The sequence below is a fragment of the Drosophila simulans genome, chromosome 2L (assembly GCF_016746395.2).
Source record: "Drosophila simulans strain w501 chromosome 2L, Prin_Dsim_3.1, whole genome shotgun sequence".
NCBI lineage: Eukaryota > Metazoa > Arthropoda > Insecta > Diptera > Drosophilidae > Drosophila > Drosophila simulans.
The window spans coordinates 8475968-8494936 of NC_052520.2; the positions used below are offsets into that span (position 1 = coordinate 8475968).

General features: G+C 37.7%; 1 protein-coding gene and 1 non-coding gene across 7 annotated transcripts in view; both read left to right on the forward strand.

Annotated features, from left to right (window-relative positions):
- Window positions 1-37: 37 nt before the first annotated feature.
- On the forward strand, window positions 38-109 carry Trnad-guc. Its single transcript has one exon. It is a non-coding gene; the product is annotated as a tRNA-Asp (tRNA).
- A 329-nt stretch (window positions 110-438) lies between these two features.
- LOC6731542 (semaphorin-1A) overlaps window positions 439-18969 on the forward strand; it is a 131185-nt gene continuing 112654 nt past the window's right edge. For all 6 annotated transcript variants that reach the window (XM_039298595.2, XM_039298596.2, XM_039298597.2 and 3 more), the window contains exons 1-2: window positions 439-539; window positions 2960-3650. The gene's annotated coding sequence lies outside the window, so the exon portion shown is untranslated. The remainder of the gene's footprint in view (window positions 540-2959; window positions 3651-18969) is intronic.

Consider the following 18969-nt stretch of genomic DNA (forward strand, 5'->3'; position numbering starts at 1 on the left):
AAGCTCGAAGCGGTAGTTTGACAGTCCGCAAACAACATCCTCGATAGTATAGTGGTTAGTATCCCCGCCTGTCACGCGGGAGACCGGGGTTCAATTCCCCGTCGGGGAGAGTTGTAAATATCTTTTTAAATATTTTTTATTGATTATTTTCAAATTCCATTTACTTTTTATTTGATTTTTTAATTTCATTATTTCAGTAAAGCAATACATGTTTCAAACCAACGAATAAAAAAAAAATGCACCCTATAGCTTAATAAAACAGTAAGTGAAATATTTTTGCTTAACTAGCTCACCCAAGAATTGATATATATATTTATAAAAATGATATATTATTAATTTTCTTATTAAACACGTTTCGATCTTCGGGTATATAAGTTTTGTTACAGGGTAACTGAAAGCAGAATCAATTTAAATTACCACCCAATATGGCAGCACTGGCTGTAGAAATTCCCACTGGCAACGCTAGTCGACCAGTTTTCATTCGTATTGGCGTGTGTGTTGTTTGTACAACAAAACGTTCTGGTTGTTTTATTTGCAAGGTGCTCATATAAAAACATAAACAATATATTTCGTAAAGTGGCCTACTATTTTATTCGGTTGTGCATTAAACAAGTATGAACAAAAAGCGTGTTCGAGTGAATTGGTTAAATTGTAAATTATAAATAAAGCAATACATATAAACGGCCGGCAAAACAGAGAGCGCGTTTTAAGAGAGAGGCTAATAGGAAAAGAGTAGAGCTGCCAGGTTTCAGTTAGGTACCATAAAGGTACCAGGTACCAAACGTACTTATTATTCGAGCAGTTTTAAAATTAAAGAAGTGTTCTTCTTATATTTTTTTTTAAATGTTTTTTTACACGTGCCCCCAGATTGTTGATATTCAAAATTCGTACACAAACGCCCTTGACAGGCGCAGTCTCACCCGCGCCCACTGAGAGCGGAACGATGGAACTTTCATTAACATTAATTCAATTTTGTTTTTTAAGTGAAAAGCATTCTAGAAACTATGTATTTTACATTAGTTTTAAAATATTCATGATTTCCTTGAAAAAATAAATAAATTATTTTAGGTGTTGCGAGGGAGAATAAGAATTAAAGAGGCAGATTTTAGTGAGGGGAGTTTCAGTTGTTGAGAACAAAATAGTGAGAGGAGAGAGTTTATTGAAGAGAGCCTTTCATTTTAAACATTCTCTTAAAGCTTGTCCCTTCTAAAGGACACAAGAAACTAATATTTTTATGAAATAAGAAACGTAACCGTTTATGTGTATTACAATTTCGTTTGAACAAATAAAAAAGCGCAGCTCAAGTCGCTTGAGTAATTTTTAAAAAAATTTCATAAATATTTTTTTGATGTTTTTAAATTGGCCATAGAAATTTCATATTTTATCAATAAAATTCAGTAATATTATCGACATTATGCCTACAACTTTTATATTAATTTTTTTGTAACACGCACTTATTTTTTTATTTAGGTCAACAAAATAATTATCCTTATTGTTTTTTTAATTTGCATATTGTTTGTTGACCAGCTGTTAAGAGAAGAGAGGAGAGATAAAAAGAGAGCCAAAAAAGTGACCGTTCTCGACATCGCAGCTTGCGCTGGAAAACGCACTAACGCGCGGAAAATGCACTAGCGCCAGAGAAAGTGCCATTTGAGACTGAACTCTCTTTCGTGCGAGTTCCCAATTCATTCGAAAATTTAACGCCCGCGCTGCTGCAGCGCGTAGTTGCTCCGGTTGGAAAATATCTGAAAACAGCATTAATAAACAAAAATATTGGATAAATCGCCGGAAAAAACGCAGCATAAAACGAAATTTGGTTTCTTGTAAAAATATTGTTTTTCAAGATATTTTCTTGTATATTTCCGGATATTCGACAAGGATATAAATGTATCTTTCGCGTTGATAAACAAATTCCAGCACCGCAACCTTTGTGTCGCGCAATTGTGAAAAGTGATTTGTCCATTGTGTACATTAATTAATAAATTGGTAATTGCTCAATTTAGAAACATGTGCAATCGAGTGCTAGTGTGAGTGCATGTGTGCAACAATAATAAAGCCGAAAATTGTCCAATTGCAATTGGCAATCACAACAAAATTGGAATATTATGGCACATTAGAATAAGAAAATAACGAAAACCGTGTTTCCACCCAAAGTTTAGGCCGCAGCAGAGCGAATCCAAAAAATATACAATTTCGGCAATTTTTCCACATATTTTTCATTGATTTTTCGCCATCCTGCGGGTGTGAGCGAGAGGGCGAGAGAGTTGGAAGGAGAGCCAGGCTTTTGTATTCTGTTTTGTGAACGTTTTGGGAATGGAACGGTCCTGGCTCTCGCTAACCCACCCTCCCTCTCTCTGCTGGATTATCCTTTTTATATTTTGTTTATTTCTCTATTTTCCTGGCCACGTTTTGTGCACCATTCGTTTCGCTGCATTTCATTCTCGCGGCGTTTCAAATTGACTCAGAGAGAGTGAGAGTAAGAGTGAGAGAGAGCAGCACTCTCTTATTCTTCTTTGCCAAACTCAAGCACCCCCCGCATAATGTTTTTCGGCTCTGTCCTGTGCCCCCCATTCGCATCTCTCCGCAGCGCGTTGCCAACCGAAAAATAAAACTAAAGTACTGTTGTCATAATAAGAAATTTATCAGGAAAAAAGTTGAAATTGTAAATTACATGGGATTTTTAAAAGGTTTTAGTTAAGTCAGAGTGTTTGAATTGAGATTTCTAGACTTACTTCCTTACATATGTGTAATAGCATAAAGTCATCCAATAGTGTTTCATATTGAAGCAAATATTGATTTTAATTCAAAAAGTCCTACATAATTCAAATAAGTCTGTGAAATATCTGTGAGATGTGGTTATATGCCAGAAATTTGTGTTCAAGATAAGCTCTCCCTGCGGCCATAACTTTTGATTAGGAAACTGAAATCTAATCCAGTTTTCCTTTTCCCATTTCCACAGTATTTAAGCCAGAAACAAAGTGAATAAGGCAAATTTGAATAAAGCAAACGAATAAACCAAGGAAATATGCTCAGAAAACGCATCCGTAGCCTACTTATCGCATGAAGAACCGGTACCGTTAACGGATAATCGCCGTCGCGTTAATTCGACTCCTGCACCGCACCGCCCCGCCCCCCTTCGCCGTTTCGTCTGTTCATATATCCGATATAACCGTTATCGCGCCCGTGCATCTGCGTCTGCATCTGTGTGCGTGAGTCCTTGTATCCTCTGTACATATGTACAATATTTGTCGTCGTCGTCGTCGTGCATCGTTGTTGTTGTTCTTGCTGTTATCCTATTATTCATCGTCGTCCGCTGGCATTAATCTGCGTATAAAGTAAATATAACAAATTTGTGTTCTTCGGTGTTGTCTCGTGTAAGTGTCTATAATTTGTTTAAGTACGACAAGCGATCGGTGCGAATCAAAAAATTCCAATTCACCAGTCTGTGTGTGCGAATCGATAATCGAGCTATCAGAACAACCACAACAACAACAACAGCAACCCAATCAATCGATCAATGTCAGCAAACAAACGATAAACAGGACTCGCTGGGACTAATCAATTGCGTAATCTTCAGAATATTTTGGATCCCAACGTCCACGGAGTTTCAACTTTTGAACAATTCATTCTGCTGGACAGTTTTTGAAAAGGTACGTTTAGAAATAAATATCTTATTAAATATAGTTAATGAAATCCAAGTGTATCATTTTTATAAAAATAGTCATTTCGATTAAGATTAATCGCAGGAAATGGTGAAGTTAATTTTCTGGAAATGTTCAAAATTTCATTAGCACTGGTCTCGTTACCTTCAACTTCCAAAATTGTTTCTTTTTCCACGGGTTAAGTGGATGCACATCGGTCGTGCCAGGGGAATATCTATATTTAGCGCACGTATTGTCCTTTGGCCACGTTCTAGGATAAGAAAGGACATACCTTGGTGGGAGGGGTCAGCAAAAGTCGTTCTCGATATTTGCGTACGCCGCACACACGACTGCATGAGTGCGAAGGGTGTGGGCATAGGACGAGCCTCATTAGGACGAACCGAAAATGGTTGAAATGCACTTTTGCAGACAGATACGGATACGGAGTATACCCTCGGACACACACAGCAGGAGATATCGGAGCTCAGACAGAGATACAAAACGGAGCGATTTCCATTTGAAATGTAAACAAAGCACGCTGATATCCGCACAGTGGAGCCGATGATTGGACGGTCGGGAAAACAAAGGCGAACCAAACACTTAAGATACGGCTACAGTGGGAACCACAGAAAAGGGACACCGACAGCAAGTGATTTGGAAATGTTGATAAAAATGTGGTAGCTATTAAGTAAAAACATAAAGATGCCAGTTTGAAAAATTTCTTAGCCAAGGTATTAGGTTGTATTTGAATAACTAAAACTTTATTTATTTTAATACCCAAAAGAGGTGTTCTTAAGTTGGTTATCAGATCTTTTTATAAGTTTCGATAAATTTTAAGATGTAAACAACTGAAACACTTCATATAAAGTATCTTTATTGTGCCCAATCCCTTAAGCAAATTACAAAATTTATTCGGCTCGGGAATCTGATTTAGTTCTGCTTCACCCGCATTTATGTCTGCATTACTTAACCGATTTCACAGCTGTAATCTGTTCTTTTCCTATCTGTGATTGCCTCTTTTTTACTCTCGTTTTGTGATACATTTTCGATTGGAGAAATGGTCTTCGTCATCGCTTTTGATAGCTTTAATCTTTTAATCGCTTGCATATTTAGGAATTTGACAGAGGGACATCTACGCTAATCTGCTGAGATTAGCCTAATGGGATGTTGTTTCTCCAGTTTTATTTCCCCAGAATCTTTCATTTTTGTAAATGGTCACTTCTTGAAATGTTATTCGAAGTTCTTATGGTAATTTGATCCCCCCCTCTCATGGTAAACGACATATCTGTATCTGATAAGAATTGAGATACAATTTATGGTCGTCTTCAAATTCTCTGTTGAATTTTTAGCTTAGACACGGTTTCTCTTAATAAATTTTCCACGCATTAATCAATTTTCTTTTTTATTAATAAACTATATTTGCTTCCCATTGTGCAAAGGCTGGTGTGAGCTTAGACTGTGGTTTAGATGACTGTGGACTTCTGGCTTTCAACCTCCTTTGCCACTCCGCGGCCCATTTCACATTCTCCTAGCCAAGTATCTAATCTATGTATCTAAGTATAACCAAAGAAGCCCGTATGTTTTGTATTATGTTACACAAATATTTAAGCTGCCTTAAGTAGATACAACGAAACGCGTTCAAGATACACAAATATGTGTGGAAAGAAAGAGCCAAGGAAAAGCGCAACAACAACAGCGCCGCGGAAGGAAAAGTTACATTTCAGTTAAATGTGCGGGTGCTGAGCGCAGTGGGTGGTGGAAATCCCCCTTCTATCCACCAAAGAAAACTAGAAAAGCCAAAGTCGTGCAGTAAGTTATCACATCCGAAGAAATTGAATGAGCATACTAGCATATAGATGGATTAACAGGCAAATTCAAACTGAGTTGGCCAACAAAAGTGCTGGGAAAAAAAGCCAGAATAAAGAGATACTTATTAACTTTGCTGGCTAAGATGAAAATAAATAAATTTATTAATATTAAATACTCTCGTTTTTCAAACTGTGACATTACTATATAAATAAATTGAATATGTTTTTTATTGAAGAATATATTTAAATGGAATTTATATTTAACCTACTGGTGATTATTTTATAAACAATATAAACATCACTGACTGAACTCGGTTTCTTTGCGACTAGCTAACTGGTTCGCAGTTGGCTGTTTTGGTAGCACTTGGACTGTTTTTCTTCTTTGCCATGTTTGCTATTTGTATAAGTTGTCTACCGATACAATTTTTCCTCGTTTTGTTATCCATTGATACGCATATCGTTTGCCATTTGCTATTTGCCATTCGCCATTTGGCCCCCCAACTCCAAAGCGATTCAATTCAATTTCTACGATTTCATCTCGACCAGACTGCAAGTTGGCAATAGGAGCAAAAAGTGTAGCGTCGCATCCATGAGATACATTTTCTAGACATTCCGAAACAACAATGGTGCCCATGCTTATGCTAATAAATTTCAATAAATTCATGAATTATTTTACGGCCTAAATCTTGCTCGTTGGTTCCCCATGCATTTGTATCTGTATCTAGTGGTGTTTTTACCCATTTTGTTGCCGCTGTAATCTGACTAATACGCAGTGCAGCTAGAGCTGCTTTTACCAGAATTTATAGCCAACAACACAGAGTGGGATAAATAAGGAAAAAACGGAATTCGTTTCGTTTTTCCAGATCCGCGCTGTGGGCGTTTTGTACTAATCAAGATACACGAGTCTAAAATGTTATTTTAACTCTTTTTCTCTCCATGCCCTATTTTCCACTCGTATCTTCTATTTTTTCCAATTTGCCTGGAATCATGATTTATCTTCTATTGGGTAAGGAGAAAGCATACAGTTTTTATTTAACTCTGCAATTGGATTGCTGGAATTATTTATCGACATGATTTAATTATGAAAAAAACCAGAATGTTAGATTACATTACAAAGAAAATAATTTACTTACATTAATTACAAAACCAATCAATAATGGGGATAATATCAATGCTTGTTATTTACCAAACGAAGGAAATTCGGTAAAGAATTTCATCGTTTATTTGATTATAATCATTTTTCTTTGTCAGCCCTGCAAAAATGAAATGTGGGTAACAAAATAGTCGAGGAATTTTTGGACAAATAAGAAAGCAAAGTAAACACTTCTAAATAAAGGACAGAGAAAAACAAATAATGCAGCCAAGGTAGGAAAATAAAATATTCCTCGCCTGGCGTGTTGACCAAATTAAGACCGCAAGTGGCTGGCTGACTGGCCAAAATGATTGATTTAATGACGGTATCATTGACACTCAATTCGAGCTCTGCCATCTCGGCCACACCCACCATGGATTCGGGAAAAATCGGCAGATGGCAGGGACAAATGGATTTCGCTTAATTAAATCCAAAAAAAAAAGAGAAAACAAAAACTTGATCTATTGATTTTTGCCGCAAAAAAAATCAACATAAAAGTCATGTTTATTGATAACGAATTGTATACTTTTTGTAAGTTTCACTTTATATTAATGTAATCTAAACGAACGTGAATGGCAACTTATGTGTTCTTAAATTACAATACCACTTTTAATACTTTGCCCGCATACAAAATCATTGGACGCACAAATTGGAATTTGTTAAGGAGCACAATAAAATCGCAATTAAAATTTCCACTTAATCTAAAATCACTTGCACAATAAAAACCATGAATATATAATTAATTTATTAATTAAAATATTATTAAAGCTTTTGCTTTAAAGAGCTTCTCCCTTGGCCCTAATCCCGCCCTTCTCCCCTCTCCATCGACACTTTTCAATGGCCATTCGCGTGTGTAAAGTTAATTGCAAAAAAAAAAAAATAGTAAACAACAAAAGCGGCTATAGTTCTTTTTATGGCACACTTTTTAATGAACCTATTGAATTATATCAGTGCGCTTCCGTTCAAAAATTGTTTAATAACATTCTTTGTTTATGACTTTATGGCAAACATTTTTGCTGTTGAAAATTACAAGAAAAAATATGCAAGCATACTAACAAATCAATTTCATTATTGTTGCTTGTACTAAACATTATCTACTCTATTTTATTTTTAATAAAAAGCATTAGATATATGCACTCGTTTTTAGTTAAATCAGAAACAAATGGCGAAATTGCTGGTACAGAATTCTATCAAATATTTATGTCCATTGAATTGCTAATTAAGCTGAATAACTCTCACAATACTAAATTAAATTGACAAATTACCTCGGTGTGCAAAAAAAAAATAAAATTAAAATGAGTGCCACATTCACACTGAAAACCACATCAAGTCGAAAATTTGTTTACGTGCTTGGTTAATTTTATTTTCCTTAATTTTCCTGATGTGATTAAATATTTATTTACTTTTACAAAGATTGAACGATAAACGAAAAATTCTGTGCTGTTATATTATTGTATCAATTGTATATATTTATTATTTATATTATTTTTATTTGCTTGAAGCATGCTTTTAAACGCGTCTAACAATTTTGATTAAGGTGCAAAAAGTGTTATTACTCTGATTACTATTTACTTTTGATTCACAAACTAAAGGCAGCCTAAAAAAAATATATATGCCAGAGTGTACATAACTTTTTTTTATTTGAACGTTCATGGAATGTTTAACGTGAACAATTTAGTTATTATCATGAAAATAGCAAACACGTATAAATTTTGCATGGGCAGAAAAACGGTAATGGTTAAAAAAAAGAATAGTTTCGAGTGAAAAGCAGTTAATAATTTGAATGGCTGATGTGGGTGGCGTTGGGCGAACCTGGGAAAACTTCGATAAAAAGGCTCAAAATAAATAAACGCAAATGCACAAACAGCAGCAGACATACAGAAATTCGCGATAAAACCATAAAAACCAGAGAACACAAATTTCCAGCAATTAAAAATTCAATGTTTGCCATTTTTTCCTGCATTCATTTATTTGTACATACAACATGCATAGAGATACATGTATATATGTATAAATATATATATATAAATGTATGCCTATTTTTTGGGATTTCTTCTACATTTGCATACAATTTTCATGGCATTTGTTTTATGTTTTATGCTGGGTTATTATTTTTAGTCCGCGATTTTCCCTCCGCTTTATTGATATTATAAATTATGGTTGGCGCGAATTATGAAAAATCCTTATGCCCATTTTTTCCATCATTTTTCGCTCGGTTTATGCGTAGTTTAATTTTTATTTTACGATGATACTAGCGGACATCCTGCAGTTTATGCTGTTTTTAATCTCAGCTAAAAACTGAAATATAATCTCAGTTAAAAACTGAAATATGAAAGTATTAAATTAGTTGTTAGGCGGTTCCATTAAACTGAAAATAAAACTTAAAATTTAAACTTATTATGACTATATATTTATAGAAGTTTTTTTTTTATCAGATTTGCAAGACCGCAGAAAATAAGTAGCTTTGATTTTTCGTCTATAAAAACTTATGACAAACCAGAATCTGGTACTTGAGATTAAAAATGTTTTTCAAGTCGAAAATAATGAAATGTTCAAATGAGCAGTGCAAATATGTTGTAGAGCTCTTAGCGAACGGAAAACGAGAGGACGAAGGACTCATTCGCCATTTGGCACAAGCATCATTAACAACAAACCTTTTACCAAAAAAAAAGGGGTCTAACCCTCTAAAATAATATATTTCGGTAATGCATACGCGCATTTGCATTCGAAATGGAGAATCAACCCCCGAAAAAAAGGAAAGTCTGGTTTTGGGTTCACTCCGGTTAAAGTGCACTCAACGCCGAAAGTTGCGACAGCTGCAAATTGAACTTTTTGCCATCGTTGCAAGGAATTCTTATTCAACAAATTTTTTTTTTCTGTTTAGCCCGAGGCAACGCCACCGCATTTAACCCATGAGCGTCCGTGGCGCTTAGTAATTTGAGCGTAATTGGGTTAAGGCTGAAGAGAAAAGCGCCAAGATGGAAAATTGTGTGCATAATACAATGTGGGGGAGGGAGGAAGTTCGGCTTCATTTGGTCTATTTCATCTCAATTAAAATTGAAATTCAAATTTAAATTGAAAATGTAAATTCCAGTCTCTGTGCCGAGCGGCTAGCTATCCTTTTGGCCTTCTAGCTGGTCCAGCAAGGACCAAGTGGTAGTTTTCGTCCTTCGCTCATCCCATGGAAGCGCAATTTATTGAGCAAAAGTTATAAAATTAACACTTAAATGCTTCCAGATGTTGGTGCTCCCACTCCAGGCTGAGTGTGTGTGTGTGTGTGGCCTGAATGGGCTGATGGATCTGGTTGTGACACATGTTGTGCCAATGTACGAACCATTAGGGTTACCAAATGTTGCCTAGGCCAAATCTAATAACAATAAATTGAGCTCGGCCAATTTGGCAGGCAAGCCAGCACGTGTGTTAAGTTCTCAACAGTTTCCTTTTATTTAATCGAAGATTTGTAATTTGATATGCCAATCAAAGTTGTGTCAATGTGTAGATATTACAACTATATTTGATTGATTTAATAATTAACAGACTTGTTGATCTGTCGAAACCATAATGAATAAATTTATTATAAATTTTGTAAGTTCTTGTTCTTATCAAGGCTAAAACACACTTTGCAAAGGGATGAAAAGAAAAATAAAACCGCTCAGCTTAAAAACTTTTCGCTAGCTTCGTTAAAAATATCGATAACCCACGTAATTCTTTATCGCTCGATATTGAAATGTCATAAAAGTCCTTTCCTTTCTTGTTGGAAAAAAAGTATTAAATAACTTAACAAATTGTACACAAAGTCCCACAGCATTTTTTGGACTAGCTACTTAAGAAAAAAAAAAAAGAAGTAGAAGACTGAAAGGTAGGGGTGGAAAATCAGAAAAGCAGAGAGAAGCCAAAGGAAAAGACGACAAGTCTCGGCGAGTGGGAAACTTTTCTTTTAAAAAGTTACGTACACTGGATGACACTTCTGCTGGCGGGGAGAAACGCGGGGCGGGGGCGGTGGGCAGTGGAAGTCTTGGCCAGATGTTGCCAGGAAAACATTAAAAGTGCAACGCCGGCGAAAACTTATTTACTTTTTCACATTTCGCAGCACTTGACTGCCCCGCCTGCTTGAAGGGGGGCGGGGATGCGGGATGCGGCTTTTCAAGTTGGAGTCCAAAAAAAACCCCTTCAGCCAATGCGTTTTCCGTTGTCTCATTTCGAAAGAACGCTACACCGAAAGAAACAAGTTGCATTTAAAAAAGTTGCATATGTTTTATGGTTTTCTTGGAGTTGTTGTAGCCAAAAACCTCTTTGTTTTTTTGTTAACTGTTTCGAAATCGAAGGCTTTACCTATCAAATATTCTTTATTTCTCTCAGTGCAGCCTGAAAATGATTCTGATAGCGGGCGGTAGCTGCTTGACAAGTTTGAAATTTCAATTAAATTCATTTGAACTGCGGCCGGACTTCTTGGAGTCGGTCTCTGGTAATGAGCAGGCCAGACCAGCGTAATGGCATCTTAGTTGATGGAGCCAACTGATTGCAATGCGTGAGTGCCAGTCGTTGTCAAAGTTCTGTTGTTAAGTTTGCGGGTCGAAAGGTAAAGCAGGGCGCCGAAAACCCATTGGCCACAGTGGTGCGAAAGTGAAAGAAATGTTAGAGAATAGAAACAATCATATGCATTCACTATCTAGCAAGCTAAATTAAAATATTAAAGATTTGAAGGCTCATATATTATCTATATATAAACAGTGAAAGAAATGTTAGAGAATAGAAACAATCATATGCATTCACTATCTAGCAAGCTAAATTAAAATATTAAAGATTTGAAGGCTCATATATTATCTATATATAAACAGGTTATTTTAATTTTATCCATAAATATATATATCATATATTTGGGTTTTGATGACAGCATTCTGTGGTCAAACCCACTGTTTCCACAATTTGGACCAAACCATTCGAGGCTTATTGCAGTTGGACGGTGGAGATGAGGTCAACGGCGTTGACAATCCCGCTGGCGACAGGAGGTTTCTGGCCAAGGGGATGGATGGGAATGAATGGATAGGGACATCCATGTCCGAATGTTTTGGGGGGGTGATGCCGCATACCACGATGGTGGTCCAATGGTCAAGTGCAGTTCGCTGTTGTTGCATTTCTCTTGCGAGGATCGCCAGTCCAGAGCGTGGGCCGAGCAAATTGCGCCGTTGTCGACCAAACGGAAAATGTCTTCATCTTCATCAATCAAAGCCCTGGCATCTGACACTCAAGTCACTCATGCAGTCACTCAGCTCAATTCAATTCCCAGAGACAATGCTGCCCCGCCCCCTATTTCAAGCATTTCAGTGGGTTGTCGTCTTGTTGCTAAATTTCAATTACAAGTGCAACAACTAAGTGCATCAAGTCAACTTTGCTGCCACATAAATGAACTTTCCGCAGCAGCCATCATTCAAAGTGCTTCCATTCATTTTGTGTTTCGTTGACATCGAGAAAGTTTACGAAAAGTGCGATGGGAGTTAAAGATACAAAGCATACGAGTGCATATATGCTAGCACCTTGGATTTGAGATAATGTTGTTACTAAATATTTATATTCTTTAAAGGAGTTTAAGCTTTAACTGCGCCTATTTGTTACTTGTGTTATTTATTGCCTTGTAAAGATGGACAAACCAGTATAGTTTCCTATCATATTCGTTTACATCTTAGTTGTTTCATTCATCTGAGATAGCTTTATGTATCCCCCATAGCTCTAGCCAACCCCCAAATTCGCTGGCATTTGCTTCTGTCAGCAGCTGATATGGTGCGGTTGGAGCCACACCCCCACACTGGAACGCCTTCATCTCCCGCTGTTCGAGCTCAGCTTGGGGTCTGCAATATACTAAATATACAATATATAGTGTATGCATATTGGGTCGTGTGTGCGACCACCAGCCGCATTTCCGCTGAGATACCATATCCCCCTTATCTTCCACCCCCCACCACCACCCGACAGTTGGCTGTCATTTGGCTTGGGATTCGGGTTCTCGAGCGGCTGCTTAATTATTACAGCATAAATTATCGGGGTCTTGAGATGATGTGCTGCCAGAACAGCGGCGAGTATGATTCACTCACTTAATGTAACCCAAAGTCTCGATTTGCATACTAAGAGGCTTTTGTCGGTGGTCAAATCCCCACGAACAAAGCTTCCCCTTCCACTCCCACTCACAGTGCCTTAACCCATGGCAGTGCCTTAACCCGCGACTGGTGCAGATAACACTCGCTTACACACGAACACATAATTCCTGGGGCTTTGTGTGTTTGCCGGAATTTATTGAAATTGATTTCGTTCGGCTCTTTTCTTTATCGACACCGAGTCTCTGGGACATTACATTCGATCATTCGATTCCGGTTTTTATACTCGCCCTTTTTTTCCATGTGATTTATTGATTTCTTCCCAACACTAATGGCTATAGGTTAAGTTAGGTTCGGCGGAAGGCATAGAAAGTACAGTGGTTAGAAAACTCTTTGTTACCATAACTATACAAATTTAAATCAGAAGTTGATTGGGTAATGTTCATGGATTTTACACAATAATTCGATTTGGATTTCAGTACATTACTGGCCCAAAATGTGCCATCGTTTGGCGGAAATTCAATTACAGTTTGCATAAATGGGAGTTCAGAAAATTTATATATATACTTACAATTTTCCTTACCCTCAATGAAAACCGAAATTATGGTTTTCACTTTGCGAGGAGCCACTGTGTTTGCGATTGGCTTTGGTTAGGTGGGTTCGATTCACTTCACTTCGGTTTCGAATGGGGTGTCGGCTTTCAGTTTGATGGTTTGATGAGTGAGTTAGACACATTCGCCTTGTCCTGGGGGTGTCCCTCCTGCGTTTTTTTCAGTCAGTCAGGATGAGTTTGCCGTGGGAATTCGTAATTTCGTATGCAAGATGTGTGCGACAAGAGGCGAGGCTTTGTGATGGATTTTTCGCTTCTTTTTTCTGCGCTCACCCCATATCCTAAGTAAATATGATGGGTAATTTCTTTTTAAAGGTTCTGCGTGGGCCATTAGGGGAATTGCAATATCACCGATGTTTAGGCCGTCAGTCCCAAAATGAAATTAAATTGAAAATGCTCTGTATTCATTCCTCCTTTCTTTTGCGTATTCCCACGAGTTGAGCTTTATTTAATTTGGCCCTATACTTTTGTTCTCTCGTTACAGGTAATAATTTTGGGCTCACCGGAAAGTGGCTTTTCATAAAAAAAAGGATTCGGGCAAATTTGGTTTACGGTATTGTTATAACTGATTGCTTACCGAAATTGGGACGATCTAAATAAACTTTAATTGGTATTTATTCTATGGCTATGTAAATAATTTCAGAATCTGTTAGAGCGAATTAAAGAACAATTATTACTTTCTACGATAACAAATTCAATGAAAATTCTTATCTTATCGGGCTTTCTTATGCCTCGCAAGCTTTACTTTTCAATTATTTAGTGAATGACACATGATTTTGTGAGATTCAAACTTGCGTTGCCTGTCTGTCTGCCAAAAAAGTCAGTATCTTTGATTGGGCAAAAAAAAAGTACAAAAAAATGAAGAAAAAGTGGAAACAAGGACGAGAACTTGTGAGCTATTGGAGAAGATGCAAGGAAAAACTCAAGCATTCAAGAAATGACAACAGAAATGTTGCACCCCTCCCCGGCGTCGAATGCTGCCGCCCTCATTTCGCAGTCAGATTTTTGCAAAAACAACAGCAAACAGAATTCCCATGGCACGCGCTGGCGACACTTTCGAGGGGCAAACATTTTTGCAGGGCGGGCGTGTGTGTGTGTGTGTTTGTGGGTGGTGAGAAGCCAAGGGCGCGCGCTTCTTGCATGTTGTGAATTTTCCTTTTTTGTTTGCTACAAAATGCGAAGCGAGGAGAGCGGGGAAAGCGAGGACACGGACATGCCCACAAGGAGGGTAGTAGGAGCGTGTACCGTTATACAAACATTACATAAAAATATTAAATTTATGATGCAATAAAAAAAACGGTGTTAACAGCAGAGTATAGAGAGAGGGGGGAGGGGCAGGAAAAGCGTGGGCGAGGCATGCGTGTGTGCGTGCCCGAAGCGCCTTGAAAATCGAGCAAACCCAGTGGGGAAATAGAAAAGGAATTAATAACCAAAAATAATGAAAGGAGCTACTCCATGGGGTAATCTTGATATAGAAAAAGATGATGTATCTGAAAATTATTTACAAACTAAAGAGTTATGTAAATAGTTTGGAAACGCTCTACTAACACATACCCATTACTTAGTAAACCACTTCTAAAATGTGGTTAGATATAATTATCGATATTTATTTTTAATAAATTTTTATCGTTTTCGAAATCGATTCGCAATCAGCCATCTGCTGGAATATTTTTATATACTGGTTTAGTCTTTTACAAACTCCATAAAGGACGCAAATACACATATTTTTTATGTTTCTTTTTTGACCCACGAACACCATTTTCTTTTCCTAATGAGATCATCCGAAAGATTTATGCTCAACACTCCAATATGAATTCAAGCGAAGTGGCCAACTGAACCGGGCCAACCGGTTTCTGTTCAAGCGGTTATGACAGCGACCGACCAACCCGAGAACCAACCCCCTGGAAATGATCCTTAGAGCGTAAAATGAAAAAGGAAAACTTCTATCGATGTCAACTGTGTGCAAAGCCCTCGAGTCAAACGAGATTAAAGGGATGCTACATGACCGAGGAAGGGCTGTGGTGCCGGGGAGGCAATCGGCGGTGTCACGTACCTCAAACCTTTTGGGTTTTTATTTATTTTGCACTCATCTTCTATTTTGCCGTCTGTCGGCTTACTTTGACTTTTGACAGCCCGCCGCCAATGAAAAAGTTGTGGAAATTCATGTTGATGCTCGTTCGCTCTGAGTTTTCGGCCAGCGAAAAGGATCAGACAGGACGGACGGGAATATCGCTCAAAATGTGGGCACGTGCCTTTCAGCCTTCAAAGCGAGGTCCTTTCGATTGGGCTGCAAAAGAGTTATCGTTGTTTTCATATCGCTGCTTATCGAGGAGGTCAGCAGGATCTTGAAAATATAATAACTTTAATGTCCTGGGAAGCAAATGCTGTTCGCTATCTTAAATTGTTCTAAGATAAAAAAAGGAAAAGTTCTTTAATGTTCTCTCTCGCATTTTATTTAAACTTGAAGTGTGCGGCCGCGAATGTTTTTCAAATCACCTTGAAACTAAATCCTCTCCTTAACAATGGCACCCCTTTAACTCGTCGCATTTGGGAAAATGGGGACCCCACTTTCAGCATTGCATTCACCATCCATCAATTTGCATTTTCCTCATCGCTGGGGTGGTTCGTTCTTTCACGGATTGCCAATTTGCATTCCATATAATGAAGGGAACAACAACTATTATGCAATCTCATGTTGGTCCGGTGGATGTGGAGATGTGTGGTTTTTGGGGTTGAAAGTTAGTAAATAATCGCAAACACGCGACGACTGGCAGCGCCAACAATAATAATTCTCATTCGAAATCTCGTAAATCAATGTTTTTTTTTCTCTCTCTCTCTCTACATTCTAATTATGTGATTAAGTGATTTATGAGTTTTTGTGCGAGTTGCAAAGTGGGCGGTGGCGCCACCTCATGCTCGTCCTTGTTTACGGATTCCATTGACCCTGCTCAACATTTTTGCTCCTGCTCGTTTTTATTATTTGTTTGTTGCTGTTTGAACTCATGAAGAGCGAATATAAAAATTTATGGTTGCACTAAACCGAAAAATGGAGAGGCACAAAACGTGTCCGTGACATTTATGATGTGCCACATTGTGTACCTAACTCAAACTCTTCTAGTTACCTCTCATATATATATTTTTTTTACTGATCAAAGAGTATAACATAAATTGTTTACTGTTGTGGCTCAATTTTTGTTTGTTCGGTTGTCTTGTCGCAATTCTTTTCCAGTCAGCATTTTTTACTTCTTCTCTTTGCTCTTCAAATTATGAATTTTATTGCCCTTAATTGATGACCTCTCATTGATAACCACAAAGTGTTTCCTCAATGTGCTACTTCTCCTTCAAATTGATTGAGCAGATCGTAAATACATTTAGTACGCTTCCTGAATTTTCAAGTACCGCCAGCTTCATTTTCACAGGTTAAGTACTTCACTAATTTGTGACAAACATCGAAACGATGTAAGTTCAAATCGTGGCTCCATCCCCCAAAAATCGAGTTTGGTTCAGGGAATTTCATTAATATTTTATGGCTCGCTCTTTTAGTGTTCTTGTTTGTCTCGTGGTTTTATTTGATAAGGTCACAAAGACCTAACCATACAAATGGGGATGATTGATTGTGCTTTTCTGGTTTTGTTAATGGTTAACTTTTCATCGCTTTGTAAATGTCAACTTTTTTCAATGGGAGGGTTTCGAAATCATTTTTTAGTCACGTTTTGTTTGAGGAGATACGTAATTTAACTGTATTTTGTGGAATTGAAAATAATAAATTGAAAAAATACAACAAATATTGCTCTGATTGTCTTGAGTTTTATAAATCTGTTTAATTCTCGTATATCAATATCAGCGACTTTTGGAGGATTACCAGGGCCAGCTTCATTATTTATGAGCGAGTTTAAGCCGAGTGCAAACACGCGGCCAAAAAGTCCAAGTCAAATGGTACATCAGTCCATGGCATTGGGCATACGCAAAATTTCTGGGGATTATCAAATGCAAAAGAGCTGATGAGAGTGCGCTGCCCCTTCTCGGTGGCCATAAATCATGGAATCAAAGTGCCACATTTTTGACTGAGTTTCTGGGCCGGGGTATGCGTTAAGCCCTTTGGCCGAGGTCTAACACGTACTAAATGCTTGTCAACAGAAATCCGGAGATGGGGGAATCCGGACGGGCAACGTGACAGTGCGCAGACGTGACGTGGAAAGTATTTATGGGAAAATATTTGTTCAAAAATTTCTTACTGATTGTATTGGATAGACACAGGCAGCGAACGGAAAGGGAAATGGAAATGAGAATTGATTTTCCAGCGCTGAATAAATATGAGACATTTTCCAATGTCAATGTTATGATAGATTTCAAGCAGAATACGGGCGAAACTTAAGTGCTTTGAATAATTTCAACGGGGAATTTTTCTCCTGGTCCCATGAACATTTACAAAACTTGTTTGCTTTTGTCAAGGTATTTTTACAATTTATTCAATCAACTCTACGATTTTGTACAACTAAACTCCACTTGTCCACTCAAATTGAAGGACTTTTGCTTAACCATACTTTCTCTTTGCATCGCATTCGTTTCATCATCAAATTACAAATTGGTTTCCATGCAGTTTTGCATAAAATTCCAAGGACTCCGGCGGCGTGAAAGTTTCGCCCTCTGGAAAATTGCTAGCTGAGAGCATCAATTTGCATGTTTGCAAAGTGTTAGCTGCAAAAACGAAATTAATAATGAATCGACTAGAGGAATCAGCATCAAACTTATCCATAACAAGCGGGAAAACAAACAAGCAAGTACATCGTAGTGCAAAATGCATACTACAAGGAAATTCGGCAGCACAAAGTGTTGCCAAAAATGTGAAAATGGAGGAAAGGACGACGCTCCAAGCTCCAAGTTGCGAAAACTTGAGCAACCACAAAAGAATGAAATTCAAGTTGCTGGGGCAACATTAACTGAGCGCCAACAATGAGAGCTGGCAACAAGAAAAGTACAACAATAAATAGCATTATGCTAATCCAGGCCAAACAGAATGCGGCAAAAGTAAGGAAAGCTTTTTGGGCTAGTCTCTTTGCCATCCTCATCCCTGCTCCCCCAAAAAAAAGGAAAAAGGAAGCATTAGCTCCTGTCGGAACTCGGGCAGCAGCTGGCAGAAAGATTGGAGACCGGGGCTCTCGGTGTCCGGAATCCGAATAATAATTACGAGGGAAAACAGCGTCAGCACCAGTCCCAACTAGCTAACTAGTATTTACTAAAAAATAAGTCACAACAACCACACACCAGGCGCCCAAGTTTCCACTGCCTCACGAGCAAAGACGGAAAAAAAAATTCCGAGAACGTGTCATGGCATAAGGAATAAGAGTTAAATCCCCTCGAAGCACTGAGCTCCAGCTTTTTTCGCAGGACAATAAACTGCCAGCTTCAAATGAGCTTTGAATTCTGCAGAGCAGATAAATTTGCAGTTGAGATTGGGATCTTGATAAGATAATGCTAATTAGACACGACTTGCAGGAGAAAACTTACCAATGAGTTAAAAGGGTGGATGAGCTTGCTTGTAATTAGGAAAATACCAAGGAACTATTACCTGCGTTTGTGTTAAATTCGATAAAAATTATTTAGAATATCCATAAACATCAAATAGCTCAAGCGATTTTAAAATCGATTTGTTTTACTTATTATTATTCATAGAATCTTTTATAGGAGT